Source organism: Lutra lutra, chromosome 17 (genome assembly GCF_902655055.1).
Source record: "Lutra lutra chromosome 17, mLutLut1.2, whole genome shotgun sequence".
Lineage (NCBI taxonomy): Eukaryota > Metazoa > Chordata > Mammalia > Carnivora > Mustelidae > Lutra > Lutra lutra.
This window is the reverse complement of record NC_062294.1, coordinates 19324634-19345124: the sequence shown is the minus strand read 5'-3', so window position 1 is coordinate 19345124 and position 20491 is coordinate 19324634. Positions and strand designations below refer to the sequence as shown.

The 20491-nt window shown below is 50.1% G+C and overlaps 1 long non-coding RNA gene across 1 annotated transcript in view; it reads right to left on the bottom strand.

Annotated features, from left to right (window-relative positions):
• LOC125089892 (uncharacterized) overlaps positions 1-20491 on the bottom strand; it is a 430488-nt gene that overhangs the window by 289563 nt on the left and 120434 nt on the right. Inside the window, exon 3 of the long non-coding RNA XR_007124092.1 lies at positions 7888-8042. This is a non-coding gene — a long non-coding RNA (uncharacterized LOC125089892). The remainder of the gene's footprint in view (positions 1-7887; positions 8043-20491) is intronic.

Below are 20491 nucleotides of genomic sequence, written 5' to 3'. Positions count from 1 at the left end.
GGCCCCTCCCCAGACTGTGACAAGCACGTGTGCTAATATCGGGCTGTGTGCGACACCTGACATCACCTCGTAAGTGGGAAGCTTGCTCAAGCTCAGCGGTGTAAAGGGGAGGCCCCTATCTGGGCCCCAGTGTCTCGCCTGTGAAACAGGATAATAACTGTCCTGAGCCCAGACAGTACTTCTGAGCCTCAGCGACACAAGTTCTGGGAAGCTGAGCACATGCACAGCACTCCGCGGCTCTCACGGCCGGAAAGAGTGATGTGTGACCTACAAGCGCCCCATTAGAGAGAGGACTGGTTGAGTGACTGCCAAAGGTCACCAGCTGGTAAACAGGATACCCAAGACTGGAACCTCAGATGGTCTCTTTTCCACAGTCTGTATTTCCCCTCTTCAACCACCGCTCTTAGGGGAGCTTGGTCGCTTCTCCCGAGAGGGCTTCAGCCCTCAGGTCATATTCAAGGTCTTTGAGTTTGGACTCCAACCAGCCTCTCCGACCCTACTGCCACTCATGTCCGCTGCTCCTCGAACAGGCACTGTGCATCCTCACCCTGGGGCCCTGAGTCCAGTTCTGCACGTGCCTCTTCCAGAGCCTGGTCCAGACGCCCATGATCTGCCTGCGGGATGTGCTTCTCCCTCTGCTGAGGTCCCCTGTCTGTTATTACGGCGCTTCAGATCCTCTTGCATCTTGCTTCTAGAAGCATCCATCCTGCCGGATTGTGTGGGCTCTTAGCCCTGGACTCTGTCCTCATTCCCGTTCTGGCCATGGCCTTCACGCATGCAACCTAACGTTTCCCGGCTTTTGCGGGGGGGTGGGGGAGGGAAACAGGTCCCACGTTGACCCGTTTGATTCATAAGAGATGTCGCAGACATAGTTAACACTATTATTTTATATTATTTATATTATTATTTATAAAACACATTAATTTTCCAAGAGATTCAGCTGCGAAGTGTTTGGCAAACTGTCCGTGGTGAGTGTTTGACAGCCAGTCACGCTGGAAATTTGGGGCAGCAGATGGGTGTGGCTGGCAGCATATGGCTGAGTGTAGGTTCGGTGTTTATGCATTTTTACAAACTATGACTTTATATTTAAGCGTAAAGAAGAGAAGGAATTCGAAATTAAGTTGTGCATTTTGAGGAGTTGTGTTCATACTTTTAAACGAGAAGCAAGTTGAGCGTTGTAGGCAGGGCCGGGGCGGGGGTGGCAGTGGTGGTGAGCAGCAGGGCCTCGGGCTCTGGACCCACAACCGCCACCACCTGGGATGTGATCGTAGGCCAGGGAGTCCCTCTTTTAGAGTCTCTATTTTCTCAGCTGTCAAGTAAAGAAGTCAAACTAGACTATGTTTGATGTTGAATGCCCATTAGTGGGGTTTAGATGCTGCTACTAGTTCTCTGGGACCATCAGGGAGGGGAAAAAGCTTTGAGCACTCTCGGCCCTAGAACGACCTCTGTTGCTGACCAGGGGCCTAAATGTGATGGCCTGCGTCCCTGCATTTGCTGGATCCCTTTGACAGATTCCAAACTATCTCTCCTGTAAGGAACACACTGACCCACAGGATCTGGGCTTTGAGGAAACAGATCAGATTCCATTTGTTTTGTGGAAATATATCTGGGCCTTCACTATCTGGTAACCCCCAGGGTGATGAGTAAAACTTGGCTCTTGGAAATCAGCCTATCTGACAACTGCCTTGTTTTTGGATGGAGAAAGTGAGGCCCAGGAAGGAAAGTGACTTACCCAAGGTCATAACAGGCAGCAGGGTAAAGCTGAGGCAAAGATCCTATCAGTTAGGGAGTTCAGGGACTCCCTAACTGCCCACACTGTGTTGTGGAACTTCATGTAGGTGTGGCTGGGGTTGGGGAGAGATCCTGAGCCCTCTTAGAAGGAGGGGGTTGGATATAGAGCCAGGTGAACCCTTTATCCCGTCTCTCCTGAGGTCAAGCAGGTCAGAGCTAGAGGGCGCTGGAGGATGTCTAGCCATCTGCTCTTCATACTGGAAGGAGCAGGCTGTGAGCCAGGAGCAGGAAAATCCTAACCCCAGTGATATTTGGAGGTGGGGGCCCTTTGGGAGGTAAAAAGGGCCAGCTGAGGTCATGAGGGTATGACCAGCATGATGAGAGTAATGCTCTTCTAAAAAGAGGAGGGGACATGGATCTTGTTCTCTGCTCTCCACTCTTGAGGACACAACAAGACGACGGCAGCTATCTGCAAACCAAGACAAGTGTTCTCTCCAGATACTGGATCCGCCAGCACCTTGATTTTGGACTTCCAGCCTCTAGAATGGTGAGCAATCAATGTTTGCTATTGAAGTCAACAAGTCTGTGGTCATTTGTCATAGCAGCCCGAGCTAAAACACTAACTTCATACAACCTTTTCACTCCATAAAAGAACAGACCAAAACCCAGACTGGGTAAGTGCCTTTGTAAAAGCCACACAGGACCCAGAACATTCAGCTGAACCATAAGTTTGTCTTTCTGCCCCACACCCTTCCTAGAGGGTCAGGAAATTCTACACCCTTATGGGCCCATCCAGAAAAGGCCAGAGCCAAGGCACGCATCTGCCAAGGCACTAGAATGCTTGAGTCAGGAGGACTTGAAAGATTTCCTGTTTTTAAAAAACTGAAATCGAAAAGCGCTGTCATTTTCTTTAAATACATTCTTTTGAATAAAACATCTATTCTTGATGCCAGCAGCAAGCTTAGAAACATGTTCAAGATGACATGATTGATAACAAGAAGGCTTCTTCAAGATGTTTCTAATTTCATCTTCCTGGTTAAAGAATGCGAACTTTCTAACATGATGTATGGTCTAATAAGAAGGTGAGCTCGAACTGAAGTTATTTATTTATGCCTCCATCTTTGACAGATGAATATTAACTACTGAGAAAATTGTAAAGCCAATTAGTAAAAGCTGAATAATGTCCACATGAGAATATAAGCACAGAAATACTAGTTATTTCGCATCCCAACGCAGAGCCGCAGACACTCCCTGCTTTCCTGTGAGAGGCTGTGGCCAGGCTGGGCAAGGTGGCTCCTCCCCTCCAGTGGGCCCTCCGTTAAGCCTTGATGATGGCCTAATAGGAGAGTGGATTCTGGGGTGGCCAAGGGAGAGACACCCCTGCTCCCGAATTCCCTCCATGTAGGACCTTCAGGAAAATCACACTCCTGCTGGTGCTGCTACTCAGCCACTGACTTGCTCCCAGGAGTTGTGCATACTACAAATCTTTATTGAGCACGTACTATGTGCCAGGCACCAGAAATACGAAACCAGCACAGTCCCTGCCCTCAGGGGGCTTCCAGTCCAGAAGGCAATAAAATGGCAGTATTGCACTACTGGGGGCCCTGTGAGTGAGCACATACACTGGGACAATGTGGTTCCCCCACTTTGAATCAGCTTCATTGCTGAAGCTGAGGGAGGGAGGGGGAGGGGCTGGCGGCAGCTTCCAAAATTAACAAAAGGTTAATTTACCCAGCACATGCTGCAAATGTTGTGTTCTGCTTCCAGAAATGAAGAACAGACAACCTGAGATTTCACTTGAAGGCTGTAAATTATTCTTTCCCCCAGCACCCTGGGCACCAATCTGTCATCTTGCATTTTGGAGCCCATTGCTAATTTTTAATAATTTCTTCAAAACTGCTTGCTCCATATTAATGTAACAATACCATGATGTGACTCAAGAGAGCAGTGGCCTTTGAGAAGGATGTCCTCTCCTTCAGCCGCCTCCTCAGTGCCCCACACATTTAGCCAATGATCAGATCTGGCCACAGACTGACCTCAATGTTTTTTTTTGTCCATTGCAAGTACCTTGTGTTTAAAGGAAAAGCCCTCTGTCCAACCTGAACCAGCCACAGTAATTAAAAACCCAGCAGGGCTATCATTCCCCTTTACCCCCCAAGTCCCCGTGCCTTGCCGGGGAAGTATGGGAATGCATTTGCCATGATGACTCACCCGCCCCCTGAAGGCCCCAGAAGCTAGAGCGGACTGCCAGAAGGAACAGAGATCAGACCTGAGGTTGCAGCACCCTAGCCCACCTGAGCTGAGAGGAACCTTGGGGGATATTCCCATCCTACTCCTTGATTTTTTTCCTTTTCCAGAGAAGGAAAGTGCCTCTATGTACAGAGGAATGTCACACACACGGGAGTGTTAGGCCTAGGGCATGAACATCCCCTGCTCTCGGCCTGACCGAAGCACATGCTGTCCTACGCTGGGGTTTGCCTGTGTGTGCACCTCCTGATCCCAGTTCATTACCCTGGGATCTGGCACCCTAAACAAACTGCAGAATTCCTGGGAACTCGTAAAGAATCTGGCCCCACGTGTATGATGGGAAACGTGAGCAACTGTGGACAGGACAGTCACACGTGTGAATCCGGATACCCATTTCAAGACCCCCATTGGACTAAAGTCTCTGGTGTTCCAGAGAAGAGTCCACAGAATTTAAATTCCTCCCCTAACATAAGTACAGAATTTGCAATGTTACAAAGTGCTTTCTTTGACCAAATTAATTAGCTTCTCTACATCCTCACCTAAAGAAATGCGAGAGGTCTAAGTACCCGGTTTCAGCCCCCAGAATCCATTCTTAAGTTTAATGCAAACATCGTTCTTTATTACTCAGCGGGGTCTTCTCTGAAAGGAAGTTCATTGTAATAGGATTTGGACAAACCCGCAGAATAATATTAAAACCATAAACTATATGGAAGTACATATGACAGCAGGCAGAGGGGTAAGTCAGGAACTCTGAGAAATTATTATCATGCTCCAAATGTAGTGTCAAAGCATCTAACTACAACTCCTAATGTTAACTCTCAGTGTTTAGGCATCTTTATTTCTTGTCGGGAAAACAGTTATCTCTTGTCATGTCGGACCGCCTGAGTATCCATCTTACATCAAGGACAACAAACATATGTAATTTTATATGTTCTTGCATCCCATCATTTTAGTACAAAAGGACTTCAAATTCAAATTAATACACTTGTTCCGAAGGCCAGTTTCGAAAAACCTCAGCAGAGCAGTCAAGGAAGAACATTACATGACACACAAGACTCGTCCTTCCCTTTTTTTTTTTTTTTTTTTTTTTTGGTAAGACCAAAAGGGAGAGAAAGAGTAGTATTTATCATTATAAGTCACTTCCAAAAGTATAGCATTCTCCCTTTCATCATCATAATTTGGTGATCAGCTCCATTAATATGTAATTATCTGTTAGTGGGAAGTGAGACTTTATTTTTATTTTTTTTTATTTGTCATGAAACTTGCAAAGAAATATGCCAAATATACCAACTGCACCCAAGTTCTTGGTATCATGCGGGTCTCTGGATTTGAGCTTTGGTGGCACACCGGGACCAAAGAAATGGGGCAAAGAGGAAATGAGTCAGACAAAGAAGAAGAAATAATGTATGTTCTCACTTATGTGTAGAATCCAAAAAAGGCAAATTCATAGAAACAGAGTAGAATGGTGGTTTCCAGCAGCTACAGAGCAGGGGAAGAGGGCAGATGCTGGTCCAAGGGAACAAAGTTCCAGTTATAAGACAAATAAGTTCTGGGGATCTAATGTACAGTGTGACAATTATAGTGAGCAATACTGTATTGTGCACTTGAAAGTTTCTAAGACTGTAGCTCTTCAATGTTTTCATCACAAGAAGAAACAGTACTTATGTGAGGTGATGGAGGTATTACCTAACCCTACTGTGGTGATTACTTCCCAACATATAAATATGTCAGATCATTTTGTACACCGTAAACTTACACAATGTAACATGTCAATTGTGTCTTAGTAAAGCTTCAGAGTGGGGAGATTTTTTTTTTTTTAAAGGAAGAGATTATACAGAGTTGAGTGTCAGATGAAAAGGCTAAAGAAAGTTCCATGGAGGCAATGAACTTGGAGAACTTACTTCTCCTCATTCCGTCACTAAGTGGTCCTCTAACTTGTAGGAACTTACGTAATACCTTACTGTGCTTCCTACTCCTCCTTTGCAAAGCCAGGGTAGTGGTGTCACACCCTTCACAGTGCTGTAGAACTAAATGACTGGAAAACCTTCACCGATAGCCTGGATTATAGTAAGTACTCAATAAATGTGAGCTGTTTGTCCATTCTTCTGAACACCTGAGAAGTCTTTCCCTTCTATCTTCTCATCTCTCTTTGACACCTCCTCCTTTTGCCTTTCAAACATGAAAGTTACCAAAATTCATGAGATTGTTGGGTCAAAAATCTACAAGCATTATTAATTTTACTATTGATTCCAAATTGCCCTTCAAAAATACTAGTGGATTTTGCATTTGGTATACACAATGCTGACAAGAGAAACCAGTAAGTAATTTCAAGACCATGAGAAAGTTATTGTGTGTGAGCTTTCAGAGTTTTATTTATTTTCAATGAAAGAAAAGACCATCATCTTGATAGCTATGAGAAGTGTTTCTGCATAAATGGAAATAAATTATTCTTGCTCACTCAACTCAAAAACATAGAAGAAATGGGGTGATGATACCAATGCGCCCCACATGCACATACACCTGACCTTGCCTGTATTCTCCTGACAAACAAAAAGCATCAAACCGAGCTCCAGCATCGACCCTTACCATCTCCTTGAGCTGGTCCCACCTTCCCTTCTTCCCTCGTCTCCCAGTTCAGAAAAGGCTCTCAATTTACCACAGACCAGTCACTCCAGTGTGTCTGGACTCGAGCTTCTGATCGGTCTTCAATTTTTCACACGTCCGGTCCTCCCTCCCTGGACCATGCCTCCTGCACCACCCGCCTCCCCCTCATGCCCTGAGAGATCCCGTCAGTACAAAAGCCCACTCCTGGGTCTCCCATCCGGAAACAAGAACCCTCTCTCTTGACCCCCACACTCAACCTCCTTCACCCAGGAGGTGTCCTCCCATAGGCTCTGCTCCTAACCTTCTATTAGCAGCTCACTCCACGGGGGTTTCTGCACCCACACCTCTGTGGATACCGGCCCCTGGAAGTTACGAGGAACCTCTCCTAGGCTCCAATTAGAGAGTTTGTTATGCTCGGGGTTCCGCCCTCAGGCCCGCTAGCAGACCTCATCGGCTCTCTTCCCCACTCCCTCAGCCACACCACACCCGGGCACGCAGACCCAGCCAGGCTTCAACCACAAGCACCTGCAACCTGGCATGAGGCCGTTCCCGGTCACCGGCATGTGCTCAGCTAACACAGGCACCCGACGCCTGGGGACTCAGTACCTCCTGGCTGCAGCCCTCACCCCTCGACTGCCAGGACTTGGGAGATAAATATCCCAGCCCACTCACCTTCTGTTGTGGATAAACTCGAGGCATGTTCTACAAGATCTACCAGAACCCCCATGCCAGGTTGAGCCCCAGTATGATTACTTAATGCTCCCTTAGTCAGGAAGACTGAGCTGTATCCCCTCCAAATGTCTCTGTTAAAGCCCTCATACTCCTCACTCCCCCTGAACCCCGCTATGGGAGGCCGCAGTAAGGAGGTCGCCAACTGCAAGCCAAGAAGACAACCTTCACCACAAACTGACCATGCTGGCCCCCTGGTCCCAGTCCAGGGGGAGTAAACTGTGGAAGTTCAAGCCCCCCAGTCTATGGTATTTTATTCTGCAGATGAATCCAGGGGTTCTGTGATTAGAACTAACAGACACCAAAGCCAGCTGATTAAGGGAGAGGTCCAGGCTGGAGACAGAAACCCAGGAGGCCTCAGCCTCTGACCAAGTTGGTAAACAAAAGGGGGATAAGACACTACGTATCTCACAGGTGGCTACGAAGATCAAAATAGATACTTCATGTCGGCTGCAGCTACAGAAACTAAGCTAAGACAAGAGAATTCACTTGCCTGGCATTTTTCTACCATTAAAGGTTGTTTTTATAAGATTTACAGACCCAGCAATAAAGGAGAAAGGTGAAGTCTAACTGTACCTTGATATTCAATTAGACAGAAGGGCACCAATAAACCTTCGAAATGCCAGCGCCCATGAGCTCTCTTCAGTCCGGAGTTTGGGGCCGCTTCTTCATCTCACGCTGGGGGCCGGTCTCCAGACCTCGTTTCCCTGGAAAGATGCTCTCCCGGCTTCCTAGCAAGAAAGAGAGGGGAAAAAGGAAAAATCAGAAGGCAAAAGGGAGAGTGACTGGGGTTGATCCCCTAGAAGCAGAGCCTGTGGCAGGACGGTGGCACGTGGAGTCAGTGAGGGAAGCTGCACGGGGCAGGGGAGAGGCTACAAAGGATGTGACCTCAAGCAGAGACGAGCCTCACCCCTGGGGAAGCTCCAGAGCACAAATTGCACCAAAAGTTGGTCCCAGTTGGCAGAAGACCCACCGCGCACACTTCCCTTCATCAGTCAAGGGAGCGGACAGTTGCACGGAGACAGGCCGTCTCATGGAGAGCAATTCTGCAGGGAAGGGGCAGCCGTGAGTCATCAGCCTCCAAAGCTCCCAGCAGCTGGAAGGTGGCTGCACCTGCCCCTCAGAAAGGGGATCTGGGGAGAGGCCCAGGTATGTCCACCACGGACAGATGGAGGGAGGGAAGGAGGACGGTTGTCTTAACTGATCGTCTGAGAGGTGCACTAGAAGCTTTCATTCTCATTACGGCAACCTTCCCAAAAACCCTGCGGGGACAGTGGGTGGACATTACTCATTCCAGCTTAGTGACAACGAAAACAGGGAGAGTTCATCCGAAATTTCGAAGGAACAGTGAAGTGACCCCCAGCCCCCAGAAACAACCAACCAATACGAGAAAAGTGTCTGATTATTCACTTTAAAAGACCAGCCCACAGGTCCCAGAAGGACCTCAAAACCCCAATTCTAGGATTAGGGAGAAGGCGTCAGACCTCAATTTCCTGTACTAGTCAAACTTTCCAGGCCTCAAGTTCCAAGTCTGTCAAATGGACGTGGCGTGAACTGACCGTGGTAGACTAACAGCCTCCAAGGATGCCTGCTCTCAGGCACCTGTGAACAGTACCTTACACGTAATGTAATTAAGAGTCTCGAGGTAGAGATTATTCTGGACTATTTGGTGAATCCTTAATGTAATCTCAAATGTCCTTAGAGAAGCAGAGAGACATCTACAACAGAAGAAAGAGCATGTGACAACAGAAGCAGATTCAGAGAAAGAAGATACCAAGTCTCTGTCTTGAAAGATGAAGAAAGGGCCCACGCGTCAGAGTACAGCGGCCTCCAGAAGCAGCAGAGGCAGGGAAATGGACTTTTCTGGAGCCTCTAGAAGGAACTGGCCAGCACTTCGATTGAGCCCCTTAAGACTCTCTTTGAATTTCTGACTTCCAGAAGTGAGAATAAATTTGAATTATTTCAAGCTACTGAAACAATTGTGACTGTTTGTTATGTGTTACACTGGACATCAGTTCACTCTTGAGAAAATCATGAAACTGCCTCACACGCTAATGCTCTCTGCAGGCCTGGTGAGGGGCCAGGAGCGAGGGGAGGTTGTAATTCCAGGTCCCCACACCCATAGCTGCCGGAGTCCACTGGTCTTGGGGGGATTCCTGAGTGTTTCCAGGGCACAACCTCCCCCTCAGACAGGAGCTGGGCAGGAGAAGGAGTTTAGAGATGCCTGTGGATTGAATTCTGGGTGTTTGTAAATCAGGCAGCCTGGCTATGAATAAAATTAGGTTTGAAGCGGGCCAGCGACAGGAGCTGGGCACCTACAGGAGGATAGGCAGGCCTACAGAATGAATGAGTGTGGTCCCAATGAACAAGGCCAGCAACACTCAGGGCCCCAGCTGAGAGCAGGAAAAGGAGCCGAGGAAGGGGAGATGTCCACCCACCTCTGCTACCCATTTGCCCTGTGACTTTAGACAAGTCTCCCCATCCTGCTCTCTAGGCCCCCATCTCCCAGTCCGTGACAGAAGGTATGTGAGCTGGCTAATGCCCAGGGAACCAGCCTTCTCTGATGCTGGGTTGCCCCACATTCCAGTGAGGCCTGCAGCTAGCCAGGCTGACCCCTGGGGACACTCAGGATTTATAGGTTCACAGAGCTCAAGGCTCAGGGAGAACAAATCCTAAGACCTCCAAGAGATAGGCGCGAGAAGCCAGACGGGAATGCACTGTCCAAATATTTTATCTAAAGATAGACCCACGCAGCCTACAAAATGCGTATCGCACACGTATCCTAAACCAAGAGAAAGAGAATGGCACATGCCAGATACACATACAGAAACAGGAGCAGCCCACTGTCTTGAGAAAATAGTGGACTGTTTCCTCGGATTGCAAGGGGATTAAAAAGGGGCCCAGGGCTCTGGAGCCTTCTACATGACAGCGCTGCCCAAGGATCTTCCAAAACTCCAAAACTCCCTCTCAACCATCTGGGAAGAAAGAGACTTCTTAACCAGTGTGGAGGGAAACGGGTGTGTTATCTGCATCTATAGTAACCCCCAGTGGCCAGCTGGGGAGCTGAATTTGGAGGAGAAAATACCTGTTCAAGATTAGGAAGCGACAAAGTGGCTGAAATAGGATTCAGCATCAGGACTGCAGACCCCAAACCCCAAGCTTTTAGCCACCAGGCAAACTGCAGAGATGAATTCAGACAGTGTTCCCCATAGTAGACCAATCTGGGTCATTGGCAGAAAGTTCCAGAGGTTGTGGCCAAAGCTTTGGAATGGTCATGGTAAAGGAAGTCATCGTACCCACCCCCAAACCAAACGTCCATTGCTCTCTCAAGGACAAAAACAAGGATGAAAGGACCAAGTATGGCATAGGACTGTCCTTCAGGAACTTCCAAGGTCAACAACAAGAACCAGCTCACTCTCAGAAAGGACTTCTTTATGGGTCAGAGCAGAAGGTGGAAAGGGCCAGCCGGGAGATAGTGAGCTTCCCACAGAAGGGGGTGTTCAATCAGAAGATTTTTCCAAAACCCGGACTTGACCCTGTCAACCTCATCCCTGGTGTTTCAGGCCTTTCCCAGTCTCATACACACCCCTTGGCCACCAGCATTTGCTCTACACAATGGAACTTCTTACCAAGTTCAGGCCTGTCAGCCTTTAAACCATACTGCTCCTTCTGCTGAAATGTCCACGAGCCCTTTTTACTCCTCTCAGGGCTCCAAACGGTTTTGATCGATCTGCTCAAATACCTCTCCTTTGCCAGCCACAGCCCAAGCAGGTTCAGGGACATAAGCTCTATACTTCGACACAATCACCTGTGTGTTTGCCTCCTTCCCCATCTCTTTGGGGCCCATCCACAGCAATAACTCTGCTCCCGCATTGCCTAGCACCCTGCCTAACTCTATGTAGGTCTCTATTACAGTTTTTGTACAACGGTAACTGGCTTCTGGGGTTTGCATCCCTAAGTCAAGCTTGAGGCCTTCCCATCTTCCTGGAGAGAAAACCAGCACACCCACGACGCCGCTCCCGAGAGCTCTGAACGCGAAGGGAGAAAGCCGCCCCTACCCTGCCAGGAAGCTTGTGGTTGGTAGCTAATCAGGTCACCTTTGAAGCTGAGACCATAATGATTTTATTTTCAAAAATTAAAAAGCTCAAGGAAGAAACAATCAAGGAGCTCAGTTAGGGACATCTGGGCTCAGAAATCAGAGAAGTCAGTGATATTTTAAAACTAAGACTTTCCCAATTCTCAAGGGACCCCCTGCGGTTCACTGGTATCCAACCACTTGCACTTCCTCCCCTCCTGGAGATGAAGACACATGTAGCTGGCCTCCCTCTGCGCCTCTGCCAAAGCCAGTCCTCTGGCACGTGGCCGCTGGGCTAGATGGTTAGCATTTCTTCAAGCAGGATATAGTTCCACTCCTTCCTAAGGACAGGAACGTGGGGGCTGGCCCTCGGTGAAGAACGCACGATGGATGGAACCAACAGCCCCCTCTCTTCCAAGGAAATGTGCGTGAAGAGCCTCCCAGGCCCCCTGACAGAAGCCAATTCCAACAGAATTTCTCTGATCAAGTCGTGCCCTGAAACAGCCCAGTAAACACAACCAGGGATAACCTCCAAGTGGAGAGCATCGGACTCAAGACTAATTCAAACTCCTCACGCTTGTACAGAGCTCTGTTTGCAAATGGCTTGCATGCATCCCCTTTCAGTGTGTCAGGGAAGACACCATTGGTCTCTCCCTGCTTTACATGCAGAGCCCAAGTCCCAGAGAACGGGAGGTGAACTTCCCAGCTGGCTCCCTGACTGCCAGCTTCACGCTCTCCTGAGGGTGCCTAAGCCTTAAGAGTTACCGCCCGCAGCAGCTTTACCCAGCTCTCTAGCATGGAGGAAGAGCCCAGTGAGTGTTTCCCTGAGCTCAGTTTGATTTTCTTTCTGCTGTGAAACAAAGAAAAGATGGCTCTTGGTATTGGAGCTAATCTATTTTAGGGAGCACAAGCTAAGGCATTCAGATGGCGGGGGGGGGGGGCATCCTGAGTGCCCCACGTAAGCCCCAGCAGAGGCATGCACACATCCCGGGCACAGAGCCAACTGTACTTCTGTCGCCCCAGAACAATCCCCCTTCCCCGTGGGGATCACACAGCTGCCAAGGGCCAAGAGCACGTTTTGAACCCAGGCCATCTGCCCACAAAGTCCCGGCATCATCTCCCAGAGGGGGCTTGACTTGCTGCCCGTCTCAGCCCCCGATCTCCTTTTCTCAGGATCCCTTTCAACACTGAGGCTCCATCTCTCAGCTGTGGCATTTGTATCTTGCCACTCACCATGGAAATCATGCGGGGTTGACTTTCTATTTGTCACCTTTACCTTAAGAGAAATGAGTGTGAGTCTACGGCCATACCACCCTGAACGCGCCCGATCTCGTCTGATCTCTGAAGCTAAGCAGGGTCGGGCCTGGTTAGTACTTGGATGGGAGAAATGAGTGTGAGTCCCACATTAGCTGGCCCAGGAGGACGTGGGTTTTCAACCGTCCAAAGCCTCATGAGCACAGATCCTCAGGAGTCACTTGGAAGTCTACACTGCAAGACATACCAACAGCCCACTCGTTGCAGAGAAACAGAGGAGGAAGGGCAGGCAGAGGACCGACTGGTTCCAAAGAGGCAAGGCACAGCCGCAGTCTGGTCCCCATGCCGTGCGGCCTCCCACACATCCCGAGCCTTCCCGTTGGAGGGAGGAGGGTGCCGGGCCCACTTGCTTCCATCATTCCAATACTCCTGTGGGAGGGACGGCAGGAACTCCTCAGCCCTGTCTTCTCCCACCATGTGACCATGCAGAAGGCCACTGACCACCCACGGTCGCGTCATGCCAGGGCCGGCCCACACGCCAGCGTGATACACTCATCTTCCCTTATATTTCATTGGCCCCAAGCAAGTCAGAGGCCCTGCCTAATTTTAAGGGGTCAAAAGTACAGTTCTACAATTTACCCAGAGGCAAAGAGCAAATATTTGGTGAACAGCATGAAGGACTACCAAGCCATGATAGTAGAAAAAATGACAGTGATAAAACATTATAAGACGCAGACATTTATTGGTATTTACCATTCACCAGGCACTGGGCTAAGTGCTCTGTACCCATTATTTAATATTGCCCACAAGACAGGTGTTACCATCAGCCTGAATTTATAGGTAAAGAAATGGAGGCCCATGAGTTCAAGGGACTGGCCCAAGGTCAGCTGGTACAGGGTAGATCCAGGACTTAAACCCAGGACCAGGACCCTAAGGTGCTAAGCCCATGCTGTCAATCTTTCTACTACCCCGCTCCCACATATATTTAGGGACACGCAGGAAAGTCAAAAGACAACTATGCTGACTTTGAGGCCATAGTCTGAAACGCTCCCTTTTTGTCTTACCGCCCAAGCCACGGAGCCCTGGCATGTATAGCCAGCGGCTGGTAGCCCAGACCCAGGAGGAAAGCCCCTTTGTTGACTCAAACCAGTTCAGATGTGCCGATCATCCAATCAGCTTGCCGCAGAGTGTGGGGCTGCACAACGGGCAGGAACAGGACTGCTAGCTCACCGAATTCTCATGCCTCTCACAGGCACATCCCACCCGCCCCATTCTGCAGCCGAGTAATTCAAGGCCTACAACTAATGAGAGCAGGACTGTGAGCCCAGATCTGCTGGCTCTCAGGCATGAGATGACCAACAAAGACCTCTTTGTGGGGAGGCCGGCCTGGGGAAGGCTGGCCCAAGAGAACCAGCTCAGGGTGGGAGTCCCTGAGTCCCCATAAATGTGGGTGTGCTTCTCCAGGCCAGCCCCTTCCTTTCTCAGGACCAGAAGTAGGGAGCCCTACACACGGTGGGCTCTGACAGATCACTCCTTCCTCTTAGCGAAAGGCAGTTGTGCCTCTAGCAGTCCTCTGGAGAAGGCAAACACGTCCCCACCGGGCAGCCCAGGGCAAGGAAAGCATGTGGACCTTTGGAGTCCCATGCAGAGGCCATCTCTACCATGGGGAAGCCGTGTGACTTTAGGCAAGTCACTTAACCTCCTGAGCCCAGGTTTCCACAAAATAACAGAGCAGGGCAGGATCTTCCTGTGGGTTTCACCCCTGGCCTTGTTTCAGAAACTATTCTCTGATGAACTCAAGCCAAGGCCTTGGGGTGGAAAAAGGTAAGTGGGAGAGTCAGTGAGTGAAACTCCATGGGATGGCAGAAGGCGGCTCATGCTTATGAGCCACTTCTACACGCTGGGGGTCGCACGGAGCGTGCTGCCCTCCCCAGTGCCTGTGACTGTCTCTACCACCTCATGACAGAAGAACCCCTGTTATCCACAGGGTGCCCAGCAGGAATCAACAGAAGCCAGATGAGCCCCCAGGCCAGTAAGGGCCAGAGTGTGTGTGTTGGGGGCATTAACAGCACGTAGGAGAGTGTGACTATAGGCCAGCCAGTGTGAAGGGATACTTTTTACAATTCCTTTGGTTTTTATTCGAATCACAAAAATAATTTAAAACTATAACAAATTGAAACAATACAGAGACGTACAAGATACCGCTGTGTGTCTCATCCCTTCTCCGCCACTGCTACCCCAAACAGGTATAAGCTCTGTTAACATTTCCATGAGGTTCCTTCTAAATGTTCTCTATGCTTCTAGGTAGGATTTTCCAAAGGAAGATTTGTTCATCATTTCTTTATAGGCTGCTGACAATAGTAACAGTAATAGTAGGCATATTTGTAGAGCACTTCCTGGGGCTGGGTTCTGTCCCAGGTGCTGGGAACAGCTGTGAACAAGAAGCCTGGACCCTGTTCTGGTGGGACGTAAGTCACACTCTGCAACTTGTTTTAACCTTCACTTACCAACACATCATGGACCATCATCCAAATCCTCACCCATAAAGCCAATACACTTTTTTAAATGGAACATTTTGTTGTATTTTGTATGTTGCCCTTGATTCAACCAGCCTCCTACTAATGAATGGTTATTTCCAATTTTTTGTTTTTACCAAAAAAAAAAAAAAAAATCCACATATTTAATGCACTCATGCAAGTATTTACATAAATGTTACAGATTCCTCCAATGTAAATATGTATTCTACCCAGACAATGCCAAAGTACTTTCCAAAAAGAAGTTTGGGCCAGTGTACTCTCCCATGGATAGTAGACAGGAATGTCATTTTGTAGCAACCTTGACAGCACTGGGTTTTATTGAGTTGTTAGATTTTTGCCAACATTTAGGGGAAAACACAGATTTCATTTTTGTTTTAGCGTTAAGGGTTCTCTAATACCAAACTCGGTCATCCGTAGAGAGAAGCAGGAGGTGGTGACGTTTTGGGGTGTGGATGGCAGGTTCTAAGCAGGATTTGGGGGACAGCCTACCCATCTGGGTACTAGGCAGGAAAAGCAGCCATGGTTCTCCATTTCCTTCTCTACAGAACTGAACTCTTCATCGAAAGGGCACATCCTGACCTTGAAAATTCCCCTGTTTGGTTTCCCATTAATGGGCACCTCACCTGCTAACGAGGATTAATGGCCTCCATCCTCCTCAATGATGAGGAAAGTCTAACCGGAAGAAGAACTGGGTTCAGGCAGTGAGATACACAACAGTTGTCCCTCACACAAAGCACTGCAGCGGCAGACCTGCAGTTTCTACTTCCTGATGCTCACGAGGATGGGGGCGATGCCCTGGTCCCCAAGGGCAGGGCTCAGGGCTGGCCCTGCCATTTCCCCGCCAGGGGCTCTTGCACTGAGACACGCCACATTGTTGGTGTCCAAGCAATACTTACTGGCACGGCTTGATTCCCCACAAGTATTAACGGCACCTGGAATTCACAAATGGCAGCTGAGCCCCTGCAACAGACCGTTCTCACCAGGGAAGGGACGTGGGAGCCCGCTCGGAAGAGAGAGCAAATCGGTGTGGGTAGAACTTCCCACTACTGGAGCAGCAGCAGGGGTCCGTCCAGGGAGGCATTCTGCACAGGTGAGACTGGGGAATGGGGAAGATCTGGATAAACAGAGGGAAGAGAAGCGAGCACAGCAGGCACGGGGAGGACACAGACCAGGACAAAAGTCCTCAGGCAGCACCGGGTGCCCTGTCAGTGCTCCCCCGGGATGTGTCAGAGTCTCTCCTGACACTCAAGGAGAACCACTGTGAACTATTCAACACTGTTGCCGGCCTGGACATTACAGCCTGCAACCGTGGGGGTCTTTATACCATGGCCACCAGCAAGTACTAGAATCCAGCTGGCTTCCCAGCACAAGGCAGTTTATAAATGTGCACTGTTATTATAGGAAACCACAAGGGGGCTGAAGCAGGAGGGTGACTTGGTCAGGTCTGCATTTGGGAAGGGGTCACTCCAGGGCCAGCGTGGGAGGGACGGTTTGGGACAGGAGGAGACGCAGAGAGACAGCAAGGGGGCTCCTCCGCTTGGCCAGGCGAGTGATGTGGAAAGGCGCCAAGGGACAGATTCTGTTGAAGAGGTAGAACTGATAACTTGGCAGAGGTGGGGTGTGGGGGAGGGGGAAAGGGAACCAACCGCCAAGGCCATTTGAGCTTGAAAGGATGAAAAAAGCCTTTTTCCACTTGGCAAACGTCTGACCTTCTCTATCTGATCTCCTTCCACCCAGAGAAGAAAGAAAATCTGTGGAATGGGTTCTAGAAAACCCAGAGGAGCTGGTCTGGCATAAGCTGGCAAGAGAAAGGAAGTCATTCCCACCTCCATCACCTCCCCTCCTTCCTCCTCCACTTCCTCCCTCCCTGCTAACAAAGCCCCCGGTCATCTGAGGCGTAAATATTCCTGGGGTCCTGCCAGTGGCAGACAGCTGCCTTAACTCTAGTGGTCCAGCCCACCATTTGCATCTCTGCTGGAAACCCTGAGTCCTGCAGACATAAACACCCGAGGTTTATGATCAGTGCCTGCCATTAAGAATACATTCCTGAAGCCCTCCTCTCCCTGTGCTGTTGCTCGGGCGCATAAAATATAGGAAAGCTTAGGAAAAAGGAACAAGCTGGCTGTAGAGAAAGGGCACGGGAGGCAGAGTGACTCTGCCCTAGGGCCAGAGCTTGGATCCGTCCCTGGAACCTCTGAGAACCTGGGCCTTTTCTTCTGAAAAGGGGAACTGCGCTCTCCAGTCTTTGTGAGGGTCTTTGTGAGGAGGAAGCGCAGAGTGGAGGGGAGCGGAGGCCCCCACTCAGGCACACACCCACACCCCACCCCCGCACACAGAGCCTGACAGCAGCCTGACAAGCCCCCACTCCAGGCAGTGGGTGGGCGGAGAGAACTCCGATTCTAGAGAAAGATAAGCCTGAGGTCTGGTTGACTCTCTCCTGCTGGCTCTGCGCTGCGTGCCTCTGGACCATTTACCTAACGTCCCTGTACTACAGCCACCACCTTTATGGTTATTGTCTTGGGCCTGCCAGCTTGCCTTGACCTTATCTGCAAAATGGGGCAATGCTGTCTGCTCGCTGCAAAGTTTCGGTGAGACCCAGCCCAACACAAGAGGACTTTGAGAAGCCCTCACACCACGCAAATACGCCGTATTACTCAGGAGAGTCTTTCATGTGTTTTGGCCGATAGAGGAAAAATCTATAAAGCATAGAAAACACTATTCGCTGCTGTTTCTAAGCCCAAATCACTAGCACTTGCAAGTGTTCGTCATGTCGTGCCCTAAACACGTGTGAACCCCTACTATGTGCCAGGTGCTGTGCTGTGTTGGAAAGTCTGGGCCCCCACTTCAGTGCCCTTTCACAGGGAGTCACAAGCGTCCCGCACGGACATCCAGAGCTGTGGAGTGAGGGCTGGGCTCACAGGGGGCTGACCTGCCAAACACCTAAGATGCAGAACCAGCTGGGAGCCCCTTCTGCCCCCCCTCCCATCCCCCACCCATCAGATCAGGGATCCCTGCACCTGCCCAGGGCCCCGCCTGACCTCCCTCTCTCGCAGGCGCCCCTTTTGAAAGGATGAATTCCCACCTTCCGCACATGTGCTCCTAGAACCCCTCTGGGCTCTGGGAAGCCACCTCGCCATACTGGTTCTTTCTTACCATAAAAGTCCTGCCTTTCTTTTTACCCTTTAACAAGGTTACAGCAGGACTGGGGGAGGCAGATTGAGGCCTCAGGCTACATCTGCCCTTCATTTAAAACCACCCCAGCTCATGCAAGGCCGGAAAACAAGTCTCTGAGCCTCTCGTTTACAGTTCGTTAGATCCAAGTCCAGAGTCATTCTGGCCAACAGATTGTATCAGCCTGGAGCCCATTTGCCTCCAGAAACTAACCCTCTTGCAATTTAGCCACTGCACACCAATGCCTGCGTGTCCCTGGCTCCTGGCAGTGCCCCCCCCACCTTTAAGTGTCATTTAAGAAAGCCTGGAAGCTTTTTCTCTCCTCCTGGAAGCTACAGGATACCTCCACCGCCCCCAAAACCCTCCATCAGCCACATCCTCCCAGTTGTCCTGCTGTGTGCAGTTCCGGATTAGAAATGTGTTTTTATTTTCCGCTAAAAATATATGGAGGGGGCGTTTATTGTTGCTCTTAATTACACTGGGTGATTTGACAAAGAGCATCTGGACAAAGGCAATGCACGTTTAAAGGGGAAACTCGTCTTTTACGACAGAATAAAGGAAAAGCAAGCTAGCACCTCCAACTCCGCAAGGCGGGGAGCGAGCAGTTCCTCCCCTCTCGCAGAGCTATCGGGCCCTGACCGTCTTCCGCTCTTATTAATTTACCAGGCTGGGCCCAGACCCCAAGGCCAGGCCCGCCTGCAGGAGAGGCCGAGCTAAAAACAGATCCAGCCTCGGCGAGGGGCCAGCGTGCATCTAATCGCTGGGCTTTCTCCTCGCCTTCCCCAACAACTCCGCTCCGGAGGCAGGCGGCATGGAGAGCAAAGACACGCGGTGCTTTGATTTGGAGAGGAGGGAAAAAAGGAGGCCGTTTGCAGGTGTGGAGACAGAATCGTCCAGGCAACGAAGAGGAAAACGCCTCTGGGCAGCCACCGGCGCAGGTGCGCCTCCGTGGGCACGCGGCGAGACGATCGAGGATGGGTTTGTGGGCACAGTGAGGGGTGCGGCTCGCTGGAGCCCCAAAATGGAATGGGGTGTTACTAATTCATCCCCATACCCGGGTCACGAAAGGGCTGTGGCGGTGAGGTTTCTTGTTAGGAAAGTGAGCTATAGTTAATGGCTTTTCTTAGACCCTTTGTAGATTTTACTGGGGCCAGGATGGGGAGGGCGCATTCGTTATGCAGGTTTGGCTGAAAGTTGCCCAGATGCTCATTCATCTAGCCTACACCTCAGCCCACATTTATTATTAATAATAAAAGCTACCATTTAGCGGCTTCCATTGTGGGCCAGATGCTGCACTAAGCACTTTACCTTTGGTTTCTGATTCAGGCCTCACGGCTTCCGCATAAGACAGACATCATTGTCCCCACTTTACTGACAATAAAGCAGGCTCAAGAAAGGACGGTGACTTGCCCCAAAGCCCACAGCCTGTAAGGGCAGAGAGTGAAAGCCAGACCCATCTGACTCCAAAGTCCAAGCGCTTAACTACTAAGATCTCCAGCCTCCCTCTGTGCGTCTCTATGCCGGGCCTTAGGCTGGGAGCTAGAATAAATGATGAACGAAATGTTTCAGGCAGGCAAGGTCCACACCTAACATGTAAGTACTGGAGGCTGGATTCTGCCTTCACCTCTCGCTGTAAGACTCCCCCAGACAAAGAGGACAGCAGAGAGCAGCAGGGAACGTCTCCAGCCCAACCAAGGAAAGAGCTGGCTGAGGAAGGACTGTCAGCAAAGTGGCACAGGCTCTCTGCCTCTGTGCCCATTGTGATGTGACTTGGTGGCTCCTGTCATCCTGAGACAGGACCTATTTCCCCATCCCAGATTTTGGGCTGCTCTTTGCCTTTCTCTGGTCAAGAGAATGCAGAAGGGTTGTGTCAAACTCAGGCCTCAAAAGGCTTGTGGCTTCTGCTTTGGAACACTGCCATTGGCAGGTGACAGCCACCCTTCGCTGGAGATGTGGGTCTCAGACACCCCCATGACCCTGAGCCACAGCCATCCAACCACCACCTAATGAGGCCACCGTAGCTCAGTCTACCTCCAGCCAACCTGGCTCCTGGCCACAGACCGGTGAGTGTGCCCAGCCAACCCCAGAAGTGCCCAAGCGACCCCACAGTGCTAACTGCAGAATCACGGGCTTAGTAAATGTT